The sequence below is a fragment of the Schistocerca serialis genome, chromosome 2 (assembly GCF_023864345.2).
Source record: "Schistocerca serialis cubense isolate TAMUIC-IGC-003099 chromosome 2, iqSchSeri2.2, whole genome shotgun sequence".
Lineage (NCBI taxonomy): Eukaryota > Metazoa > Arthropoda > Insecta > Orthoptera > Acrididae > Schistocerca > Schistocerca serialis.
In genome coordinates this window covers 190892809-190904552 of record NC_064639.1, presented here as the reverse complement: position 1 = coordinate 190904552, position 11744 = coordinate 190892809, and the positions used below count along the sequence as shown (strand labels likewise).

Genomic DNA, 11744 nt, shown 5'->3' with positions numbered 1-11744 from the left:
CTGTATTGCTGTCAGAGGTGGTGACACTCAATAGTGAACACCGTAACCAGTTGTCGCAATGTGTGTGAAAATCTGTAAAGTTGGAAAAAACGAAGAACATTTTCGTCTATTGTTATGTACGTTGCAGTTGTTTACGGTCTGTATTCTTTATGTTGTTTCTACATTACTATCACCTGTTTATACTGTTTTAAAACTAAAAAACTAAACTCCTCCCGAACAAGGAATGAAGGCCGAATGGTTTAAATGGCTCTAAGCACTATGCGACTTAACTTCTGAGGTCATCAGTCACCTAGAACTTAGAACTAATTAAACCTAACTAACCTAAGGACATCACACACATCCATGCCCGAGGCAGGATTCGAACCTGCGAGCGTAGCGGTCGCTCGGTTCCAGACTGTAACGCCTAGAACCGCACGGCCACTGCGGACGGCCAATGAAGGCCGAACGGTACCGACCGGCCGCCGTGTCATCCTCAGCCCATAGGCGTCACTGGATGTGGATATGGAGGGGCATGTGGTCAGGACACCGCTCTTCCGGCCATATGTCAGTTTCCGAGACCGGAGCCGCTACTTCTCACTCAAGTAGCTCCTCAGTTTGCCTCACAAGGGCCGAGTGCACCCCGCTTGCCAACAGCGCTCTGTAGACAGGATGGTCACCCTTCCAAGTGCTAGCCCAGCCCGACAGCGCTTAGCTTCGGTGATCTAACGGGAACCGGTGTTACCACTGCGGCAAGGCCGTTGGCATTATACCGTTTCGTGGCAAAATAAACGCAAACTTGCAATATTTCCGTTGGTTGCTGTAATTCCGATAATTACATTTGTCTTTAAGTTACCACCTGCAGGAAGTACATCTTATTACTACAGTATTTCTGTACTACAGACAATACTGCAGAGTGGTGAAAAATGTCATCAGACACTCTAAACCATCGCATCACACCAAAAGAATGGATGGCTCTCGGAAGAAAATGAAAATTACTTGGTCAATTGCGATAGAGGTATCAGGACAGACTGTAGGTGCTCAACATATTACACCTCTCTTGGATGAAAATGAAACTGTTAGTGATCCACCACGGTTATCCAAAATATTAAATAATCACTACTTGTCAATAGCCAGCAAGTTAAATCAAGATTTTATTACACAGGGGCTCTTACAAGCTGATGTTCCGAGGCAACTGTATCATATCCAGGCACAGGATACAAGCAAACATGAAACTGAATCAGTTGTTAAATAATTAAAGAGTAAAGATACCCATGGTATGATGAAATATCAATTAAATACATGAAGATCCGTGCCTTTGGCCTGTCACCTTGCAGTGTGTGTTTCAGGTGTGGTCACTTTCCTGACAGACTAAAATACTCGCTAGTGAAAGCACTGTATAAAAAGGGTTAAAGAGATGATGTAGACAATTACAGCCAATTTTTATACAAATCTCTACTGGAGTGTTTGATCGCACATCTTAGTGCTAATGATTTGTTCTTGAACTCGCAGTCTCGGCTCAGGAAAAAGTATTCGTAGAAAATGCAATTTACAATTTCTTATTTCGTGTGTGAGTCGCTAGCTGAGCTAAACAATAGGTTGATGATAACTAGGTGTTTGGTTTGATTCAAAAAATGTATTTGAGTTGACCATCCAATTCTTTTGTGTAAATTGGAACGTTGTGGGGTAAGGTTGGTTGGTTGGTTGTTTTGGGCAAGGAGACCAGACAGCGAGGTCATCGGTCTCATCGGATTAGGGAAGGAGGGGGAAGAAAGTCGGCCGTGCCCTTTGAAAGGAACCATCCCTGCATTTGCCTGGAGCAATTTAGGGAAATCACGGAAAACCTAAATCAGGATGGCCGGACGCGGGATTGAACCGTCGTCCTCCCGAATGCGAGTCCAGTGTCTAACCACTGTGAGGTAAGGGTAAAAGACCGAGAGTAGTGGTTCTTTTCATATGTGGAAAGCAGGAAGCAGAGCGTTCACCGCCAGTGTCAACAAAGACTGAAGACAAATTGCCTTTTGTTTTCTGTCTCGGGTTCTTCGGTCGACGTTTCGCCTTCACCAGCACTAGCGGTTTGTATTGTTAAAGCTTCACGCCCCATTTCAAGTGGTGGACTGGAGTCGACCTCGTGGCCGTAGATCATATGTACCTGGCGCGCCAAAGTCCGAGGGCTTTCCCATGGTCATTTCCGGTGTGCTTTTCCCATTACTATCTGCATTGGTCTTTCATGCAGCGCTGGAATGCAGGTTCCGTTCACCTTGAGAGTTTCCTCTTTCTCATTGAAGCTATTTTCATGCTTGTATATTTCTATAGCTTTCTTGAACAAGCGGTTGAGATAGCTCTTCTCTAAGGCCACAACTTCCGTGTCAGCTAATTTTACTATGTGTTCGGTCTCATACTGCGAGTGCTCCGCCACGACCGATTTCTCCACCTGCCCCAACATGCAATGGCGCATATGTTAGGTGATCCTGGTTTCTGATTGATCGTAAAGTCATTTGCAACACAGACTTTTTCCACATTTACACGTTATGCGGTATATTCTCGACACTGCCGATATAAGACAACCTTTGATCTTCTTTGTCGGTTTATAAATAGTCGCCGTCTTTGTACAGTATACGTCCGATTCTGTCCTTCACTCTGGGAATGTATGACAAAAAGGCCGAACACGATATTTCTTTTCCGGAAGTGTCACTTGCCCTTGTGTTTGAATCTGTGACCACCTGTGAAGTACCCATTGCTCCTCAGAACCCTTTGTAGATGTTGCACCTCGCGTCTGAGGTGCTCCAGCTCATATATTTGTCTTGCACGCGTTACGAACGAATTAATCATGCCTCTTTTCTGGCTTGGGTGGTGACGTGACTGTTAGTTCAGGTATCGGTCCGTGTGTGTAGGCTTTCGATACACTCTTTGCCCCAGGTTTTCATCATCCTCGACTCTGTCAAGTGCATCACACGTCATAAGCTACACTAACGTATGCCGCAACCTCAAAGACGATAAATTACTACCATGTTGTGACGTCAAGAAAGGGTAGCTGTTGGTCCGTTTGTACCTCTATGGTAAATTTTATGTTTGTATGAGACTGTCCAGGTGTCAGGAAGCCACCGAGCTGTTCCTCACCATGGCTCCACACAACGAAGCTATTGTCAACATATCTGTACAGCGCCTTAGGTTCCAAGATGCCAAGTTCAGTGCCTGTACGTCGAAATGTTCCATGAAGAACCTGGCCACTACTGGGCGAAATGGACTATCCAAAACGTTTTCCAGTTGTTTGTAGAATTTGCCATTCCATAACGAGGTATTTCATATCCTCGACTCGGTCAAGTGCATCACACGTCATAAGCTACACCAACGTATGCCGCAACCTCAAAGACGATAAATTACTACCATGTTGTGACAAAATTTTGCGTCATACAATACATACATAGAATCATTCAAATAATTTAAATTGTAAGTTTATATTTTATTGCTATCACAACTCGTTTGTTGACCTGCTCGTGTATCGTAACACGTAGTGGGTAAGCATGTGAGTTAGGCCAGTTAATAAAAAGAGAACTAAAACACTAAACTTCGTCCGAACAGGCTTCATAAGGCCCAACGGTACTGACCGAACACCGTGTCATCCTCGGCCTATATGCGTTAATGGATGTGGATGTGGAGGGGGAGGTGGTCAACACACCGCTTTCCCGGCCGTTTTAAGTTTTCGAGACGCAGCACCGATCGCGGTGGTGCAGCGGTTAGCACACTGGACTCGCATTCGGGAGGACGACGGTTCAAACCCGCGTCCGTCCATCCTGATTTAGGTTTTTTCGTGATTTCCCCCAAGTCGCTTCAGGCAAATGCCGGGAAGGTTCCTTTGAAATGACACGGCCGATTTCCTTCCCCATCCTTCCCTAATCTCAGCTTGTACTCCATCTCTAATGACCTCGTTGTCGACGGGACGTTAGACAGTAATTTCCTCCTCCCCTCCTCCTCCTCCTCTACCAGACGAAGTAATTCATCATTTGCCTCACAAGGGCTGACTGGGCACCGCTTACCACCAGCGCTCGGCAAACCGGACGGTCACCCATCCAAGTGCTTGCCAAGCCCGACAGCGCTTAACTTCGGTGATCTGACGGGAACCGGTGTTACCACTGCGGCAAGACCGTTGGCTGCGATTAATCAGAACGAGATCAAACGCTTCCGGCGGATTAACGACCGTGGGCTGCAACTCCAGCTAGTCTGATCGTGATTTTTAGGTGGTTTCCCATAGTCGTCTAGGCAAATGCTGGACTTGTTCCCAAATTCCGCCTCAGATAAGACAATACACAAGCAGATAAAACACGATCACACACACGATTCACATATAGACGGTGCACACAACTTTCCTCCCTTAGGTTACCTTGGCGATTGTGAAGTCAGTAAGGCCATCCGGCTACAAAGTTAAATAATTAAATAAAATCTGAAAAACATTGAAAAAGCGGTCTCCTTACTAGACGGCAGAAATGACGAGAAAAGGAGAATAAGACTATCGTAACCCGTCTGTTGCAGGTGGTAACTGATACGTTGCATGGGACATGAACGATGCGTGTAAGACAGAAAGGATCATCATTAATACCGAAAACTCACATGGGTGAAAGTATACAATAATAGAAGTAAAAACTTTCTAGTAAACGTCGATCCTTAAACGAACCGTTTGCGACATAACTGCAAATGTCTGGCTACAATCCGTCACTGACTTATGTCCTGATTAGTACAAATGCATTTAAATTTTAAGCTTTTGGATTAACTCCCCGTCCGACCGGGGTCAAATGTCATCCATGGTCTACCTTTACAAGGAAACAGTATTGCTGCAGCACGTTAGGACAGATGGGGGTAAAACCCAACAATTTTCAGTTTTTCTAATATTGTGGTCAATGAGGGATGTATTTTCCCGCGATTTCAAATTGAAGTCATTGATTGGGTTGTTACCTCTAAGCCATACAAATCCCGAATTCTCAATTACAGAGAAATTTACGGTTCAGCTAAAACAAAAATTGCGGGATTTTACCATGTTTAAGATAGGCATGTATGAAAACGGATGACTGCTTAATAAAAACACTTGAAATAATCCTTTGTAATATTTTTGTATTGTAGCCAAGTTACCCAATACAATATTGAAATTACCCAATACAATAGTGTTCAAAAATACTTATACAAAAATGATACTGCACTTTCTTCTCCACGAAAGGAGGATTTGTAGGATAACATGAAAGAGAGCAATTACTGGGGCTAAGCTGTATAATTACTTAGTAAATAGACTACTTTGTTAGGTCCTCTGAGTCTTCCCTGAAATTCCAGGCACTAGTTCTTCGGATACACCTTCGTCAAATAATAAGTCAATATCTATATCACAGCTACTGTCATGGAGTCTGAATGTGACTATGAAGAACAATCAGCGGGCTGTTTGATAAGCTTTCGTCCCTTTTTTGTCTTGATGAAATGAAAACTAGCTTACGTTTGTTTTGTTTCTATAGCACACTCTTTTCTCTCTTTGGCACATCTTTCATTCTCAGTAGCAAGCTTTTCTTTTCCCACGCATTCTTCTTCCCTTCTTCTTTATTGAGCGTCGACGTTAGAAGCACACATTTCAATGCGTTTGCCAGAAAGTTTCCCCTACTTCTTTATTTTACACAGAAGAATTACATCTTTAGGTGAGATAATCTCACGCACTGTGTGCTGAAAATCATCTTTTGCTGGGGTTATCATTGAAAAGTTGTCACACTGTGGGAACTGCGGAGGAGTTATCCCAAACCCCCATTTAGCCATTGCCTGACAAGTGCTTCATTGTTGATTTTGAGGACCAACTGGAACAATTATTTACATGAGAATTGGAAGCTACAATGTAGCACTGTTAACGAGTAATTCGTTGATTCTTCTTATAAAACCCTACATTGCACGACGTTCAAGTAAAATATCATAAAAGTTACATGTAAGTAGTTAAAAACAGACTTACCTCATTTTCTGACTTCTAGGGCGAACTGCCGGGACCAACTTTCGTGACAAACCTGTCACCTGATGGTCAGCAACTGAATCAATGGCAGTCAGTACAAAAACTCGGAGCGGTTTTTACCTCATTTGCGGCTTTAACCCCAGCTACCCTACATGTTACAACTTACTATACACTCGTTCTTGTTAAATGAGGTGTTTCACAGGTCGCCCTTGCGTTTGGAATGTTTTCAAATTCACGCAAAACATCCCACAAATGTTGACGAGACTCTGCAGTTTGCTCCCCCGGTTATCAAATCGACATAAGTGTTGGCCACTTCACTTTTGAGGTGACTCCAGACAGATAAAAGCGACGGGTTCAGGTGATTATGGTGGTCAGGGTAAAGGCCTTTGCTCGACCAGTCCATCTTGAAGTATAATGGCGCGCTAGACCTCATACATCAGCAACAAAATGTCCTCGTTCCTCATCATGTATGTACCACAATGCCCAACATTGGACTAGGGGATGATCCTCATGCAATCATGGGAGTTCCCCTGGGATGTGTGATAGGACCGCTATTATTTTCTATAAGCATAAATGATCTGGCGGGCAGAGTGAGCAGGAATCTGCTGTGGTGTAGTGGAAGTGACTGCAGGAGGATACAAGATGAGTTATACAATATTTGTAGTTGATGTGATGAGCTCCAAATGTAGGAAAATGTAAGTTACAGTAGATGAGTAGGAAATACAAACCTTTAATGTTCGAATACGACGTTAGTGGCGTCCTGCTTGACACACTCACGGCGTTTAAATAAATGAGAGTAAAATTGCAAAGTGATATGAAATGGAACGCTCGTGTGAGGTTTTTAGTAGGGAAGACGAGTGGTCCACTTCCGTTTATTGGGAGAACTTCAGGAAAGTATAGTTCATCTATAAAGGAGAACGCTAATATGACCTATTCTTGAGCACTGCCCAAGTATTTGCGCCCTCACCAGGCTGGATTAAAGGAATACATAGAAGCAACCTGGAAGTATTACGGAGGTACCTCGGGTACTCTAGGAACGCCTGGAGGGAAGGCGACGATCTTTTCGAGGAACACTAATGAGAAAGTTTAGACAATCGGCATTTGAAGCTGACTGCAGAGCTATTCTGCTGGCTCAAACATACATTTCACGTTAGGACCAAGAAGGTAACAAACGAGAAATTAGGGCTCATACGGAGACATATAGACAGTCATTTTACGTTCGCTCTGTTTGCAAGTGGAACACGAAAGGAAATGAGTAGTACTGGTTCAATGTTCCCTCCGCCACGCACCGACAGCCGGGCATGCTCGAGCAGACTGGGTGCTGATTAAAGCAGCTGTGCAGACGGTTCTTGCGACGAGATTCATTTCACACTCCACAAGCTCGCGATACTTGAGAGATTCCGTGGCTTCCCACAGAAAGAAATCAAGGCTCTATAAATCCGGTGGGGATGAGGGCCAGCGAACTGGTCTACCATGCCCAATCCAATGATGCGGGAATTATCTGTTCAAAAACTACGAACAGCCAGTTCAAAATGAGCAAGTACCTCATGAAGTTGGAGCCACATGCGCGCCTCAGATTTGCTGGAACACCTCCAGGCAAGCCGGGAAGATCCTGTTCCAGAAAGATCTGATAGTTCGCGGTGGACAAGTGGAGTGGGAGAAGGTACGACCCGACTAAGCAGTCGCTGACCGAACACGACCAGACATTAACTGTGAAGCTATGTTGAGCTGCGCGGTGCCAAACACCGTGGCATGTTTCTGGTGCCCACAAATACTCACCGTGGTGAGTGAATTTGCCATCCTTAATTAATGTGGCCTCATCAGTGAACAGCACATTAGTTGGGAAATGCACAATGCGGCCGCTTTGTTGCAGAAACAAATGTTCGAAAAGCACAAGTGCTTTTGAGATGAAAGGCTCAAGGAATAGCTGGACACTGCTACAAGACGTTCGTACGACCGAGGTAACGACACGTATGTTGATGCTTGGATTAGTCTCCACTGCATCCAACACTTCTTTCCGTAACGACCGACGCGGCGACAGTGACCTGTCCCCACTAGCCCTGCCACTTCATGACCCGTACTCGCACAAATTTCGATGCAGACCTACAAATAAGCTGGTGAGTTGATGTCTCTCTGGGAAGCGCTCTCGATAAATGTGTTCAGCGGCTCGCACATTGCGCTTAACTATTCCATACCTTTAGTACATGTCTGAAAATTCGTCGTTCGTATATTGTTCCGTGCTCCTCGTATGCTGGCTAGCACTGGAATCAGGAAATCCTCACGTTCGCGTACGACGACGTTTCCAGCCGTGGGTTGCTGTGCAATTCTCAATCCTCATAATGTGCCCCACTTACCCTACAAATTTGGTGCAACATTTCTGAAACACCCTGTATACTTTTCTTACTGCGTCACAGGCCCTAGCGCCACCAGGCGGAATTCAATCTCACGATAAACAGCGCCCATAATGTATTGGCTCATCAGTGTACCTCGCAAACGCTTGGCTCATAGCACACTAATGATGACTAATAGCAGTTAGGTAGTTTTAAGTAGGATGTTTTTTGCATAATCACTAACAGTACCTGCAACGACGTCTAGTTAAAGCCAGCCCAGGTCCAGGGGCACGCCCACTGGGGTTAGCTGGGTGGGCATGGCCAAAAATTAGTAGGTTTATAGATCTACTGGCACGCTTGTAACGTTGCAGGAATTAGCTTGCTAGGATAGTTAGAATAGGATATCAGTAGATAGTGACACTTACCCACAGCGTAACTTATATCCTCATATCCTGCAGTAAGTAGTAAAGTAGAAAATTTGAAACATAGCACTAAATGCTGCTAAGAAAATAATTACATTGTAGATAGTTAAGACCCACTAACGCGTAAGGTGGTGGCTTATGATGAATCAATACTGTTGTTGTTGTTGTTGTTGTGGTCTTCAGTCCTGAGACTGGTTTGATGCAGCTCTCCATGCTACTCTATCCTGTGCAAGCTTCTTCATCTCCCAGTACCTACTGCAGCCTACATCCCTCTGAATCTGCTTAGTGTATTCATCTCTTGGTCTTTTTACCCTCCACACTGCCCTCCAATACTAATTTGGTGATCCCTCGATGTCTCAGAACATGTTATACCAACCGATCCCTTCTTATAGTCAAGTTGTGCCACAAGCTCCTCTTCTCCCCAATTCTATTCAATACCTCCTCATTAGTTATCTTCAGCATTCTTCTGTAGCACCACATTTCGAAAGCTTCTACTCTCTTTTTGTCCAAACTATTTATGGTCCACGTTTCACTTCCATACATGGCTACACTCCATACAAATACTTTCAGAAACGACTTCCTGACACTTAAATCTATACTCGATGTTATCAAATTTCTCTTAAGAAACGATTTCCTTGCGATTGCCAGTCTACATTTTATATCCTCTCTACTTCGACCATCATCAGTTATTTTGCTCCCCAAATAGCAAAATTCCTTTACTACTTTAAGTGTCTCATTTCCTAAGCTAATTCCCTCAGCATCATCCGACTTCATTCGACTACATTCCCTTATCCTCGTTTTGCTTTTGTTGATGTTCATCTTATATCCTCCTTTCAAGACACTGTCCATTCCGTTCAGCTGCTCTTCCAAGTCCTTTGCTGTCTCTGCCAGAATTACAATGTCATCGGCGAACCTCAAAGTTTTTATTTCTTCCCCATGGATTTTAATACCTACTCCGAATTTTTCTTTTGTTTCCTTTACTGCTTGCTCAATATACAGATCGAATAACATCGGGGAGAGGCTACAACCCTGTCTCACTCCCTTCCCAACCACTGCTTCCCTTTCATACCCCTCAACTCTAATAACTGCCATCTGCTTTCTGTACAAATTGTAAATAGCCTTTCGCTCCCTGTATTTTACCCCTGCCACCTTCAGAATTTGAAAGAGAGTATTCCAATCAACATTGTCAAAAGCTTTCTCTAAATCTACAAATGCTAGAAACGTAGGTATGCCTTTCCTTAATCCTTCTTCTAAGATAAGTCGTTGGGTCAGTACTGCCTCACGTGTTTCAACATTTCTACGGAATCCAAACTGATCTTCCCCGAGATCGGCTTCTATCAGTTTTTCCATTCGTCTGTAAAGAATTCGTGTTAGTATTTTGCAGCTGTGACTTATTAAACTGATAGTTCGGTAATTTTCACATCTGTCAACATCTGCTATCTTTGGGATTGGAATTGTAATATTCTTCTTGAAGTCTGAGAGTATTTCGCCTGTCTCATAAACCTTGCTCACCAGATGGTAGAGTTTTGTCAGGACTGGCTCTCCCAAGGCTGTCAGTAGTTCTAATGGAATGTTGTCTACTCCGGGGCCTTGTTTTGACTCAGGTCCTTCAGTGCTCTGTCAAACTCTTCACGCTGTATCATATCTCCTATTTCATCTTCATCTACATCCTCTTCCATTTCCATAATATTGTCCTCAAGTACATCACCCTTGTACAGACCCTCTATATACTCCTTGCACCTTTCTGCTTTCCCTTATGTGCTTAGAACTGGGTTTCCATCAAAGCTCTTGATATTCATGTAAGTGGTTCTCCTTTCTCCAAAGGTCTCTTTAATTTTCCTGTAGGCAGTATCTATCTCACCCCTAGTCAGATAAGCCTCTACATCCTTACATTTGTCCTCTAGCCATCCCTGCTTAGCCATTTTGCACTTCCTGTCGATCTCATTTTTGAGACGCTTGTATTCCTTTTTGCCTGCTTCATTTACTACATTTTTATATTTTCTCCTTTCATCAATTAAATTCAATATTTCTTCTGTTACCCAAGGATTTCTACTAGCCCTCGTCTTTTTACCTATTTGATCCTCTGCTGCCTTCACTATTTCATCCCTCAAAGCCACTCATTCTTCTTCTACTGTATTTCTTTCCCCCATTCCTGTCAATTGTTCCCTTATGCTCTTCCTGAAACTCTGTACAACCTGTGGTTTAGCCAGTTTATCCAGGTCCCATCTCCTTAGATTCCCACCTTTTTGCAGTTTCTTTAATTTTAATCTACAGTTCATAACCAATAGATTGTGGTCAGAGAACACATCTGCCCCTGGAAATGTCTTACAATTTAAAATCTGGTACCTAAATCTCTGTCTTACCATTATATAATCTATCTGATACCTTTTAGTATCTCCAGGATTCTTCCATGTATACAACCTTCTTTTATGATTCTTGAACCAAGTGTTAGCTATGATTAAGTTATGCTCTACACAAAATTCTACCAGGCGGCTTCCTCTTTCATTTCTTAGCCCCAATCCATATTCACCTACTATGTTTCCTTCTCTCCCTTTTCCTACTCTCGCATTCCAGTCACCCGTGACTATTAAATTTTCGTCTCCCTTCACTACTTGAATAATTTCTTTTATCTCATCATACATTTCATCAATTTCTTCGTCATCTGCAGAGTTAGTTGGCATATAAACTTGTACTACTGTAGTAGGCGTGGGCTTCGTGTCTATCTTGGCCACAATAATCCGTTCACTGTGCTGTTTGTAGTAGCTTACCCGTACTCCTTTGATTTATTCATTATTAAACCTACTCCTGCATTACCCCTATTTGATTTTGTATTTATAACCCTGTAGTCACCTGACCAGAAGTCTTGTTCCTCCTGCCACCGAACTTCACTAATTCCCACTATATCTAACTTTAACCTATCCATTTCCCTTTTTAAATTTTCTAACCTACCTGCCCGATTAAGGGATCTGACATTCCACGCTCCGATACGTAGAACACCAGTTTTCATTCTCCTGATAACGATGTCCTCTTGAGTAGACCCCGCCC

The 11744-nt window shown here is 43.5% G+C and overlaps 2 pseudogenes; both read right to left on the bottom strand.

Moving 5' to 3' along the window:
* Window positions 1-624: 624 nt before the first annotated feature.
* On the bottom strand, window positions 625-742 carry LOC126459178 (5S ribosomal RNA; annotated as a pseudogene).
* Window positions 743-4010: 3268 nt separating this feature from the next.
* On the bottom strand, window positions 4011-4128 carry LOC126458804 (5S ribosomal RNA; annotated as a pseudogene).
* Between the last annotated feature and the right edge of the window lie 7616 nt (window positions 4129-11744).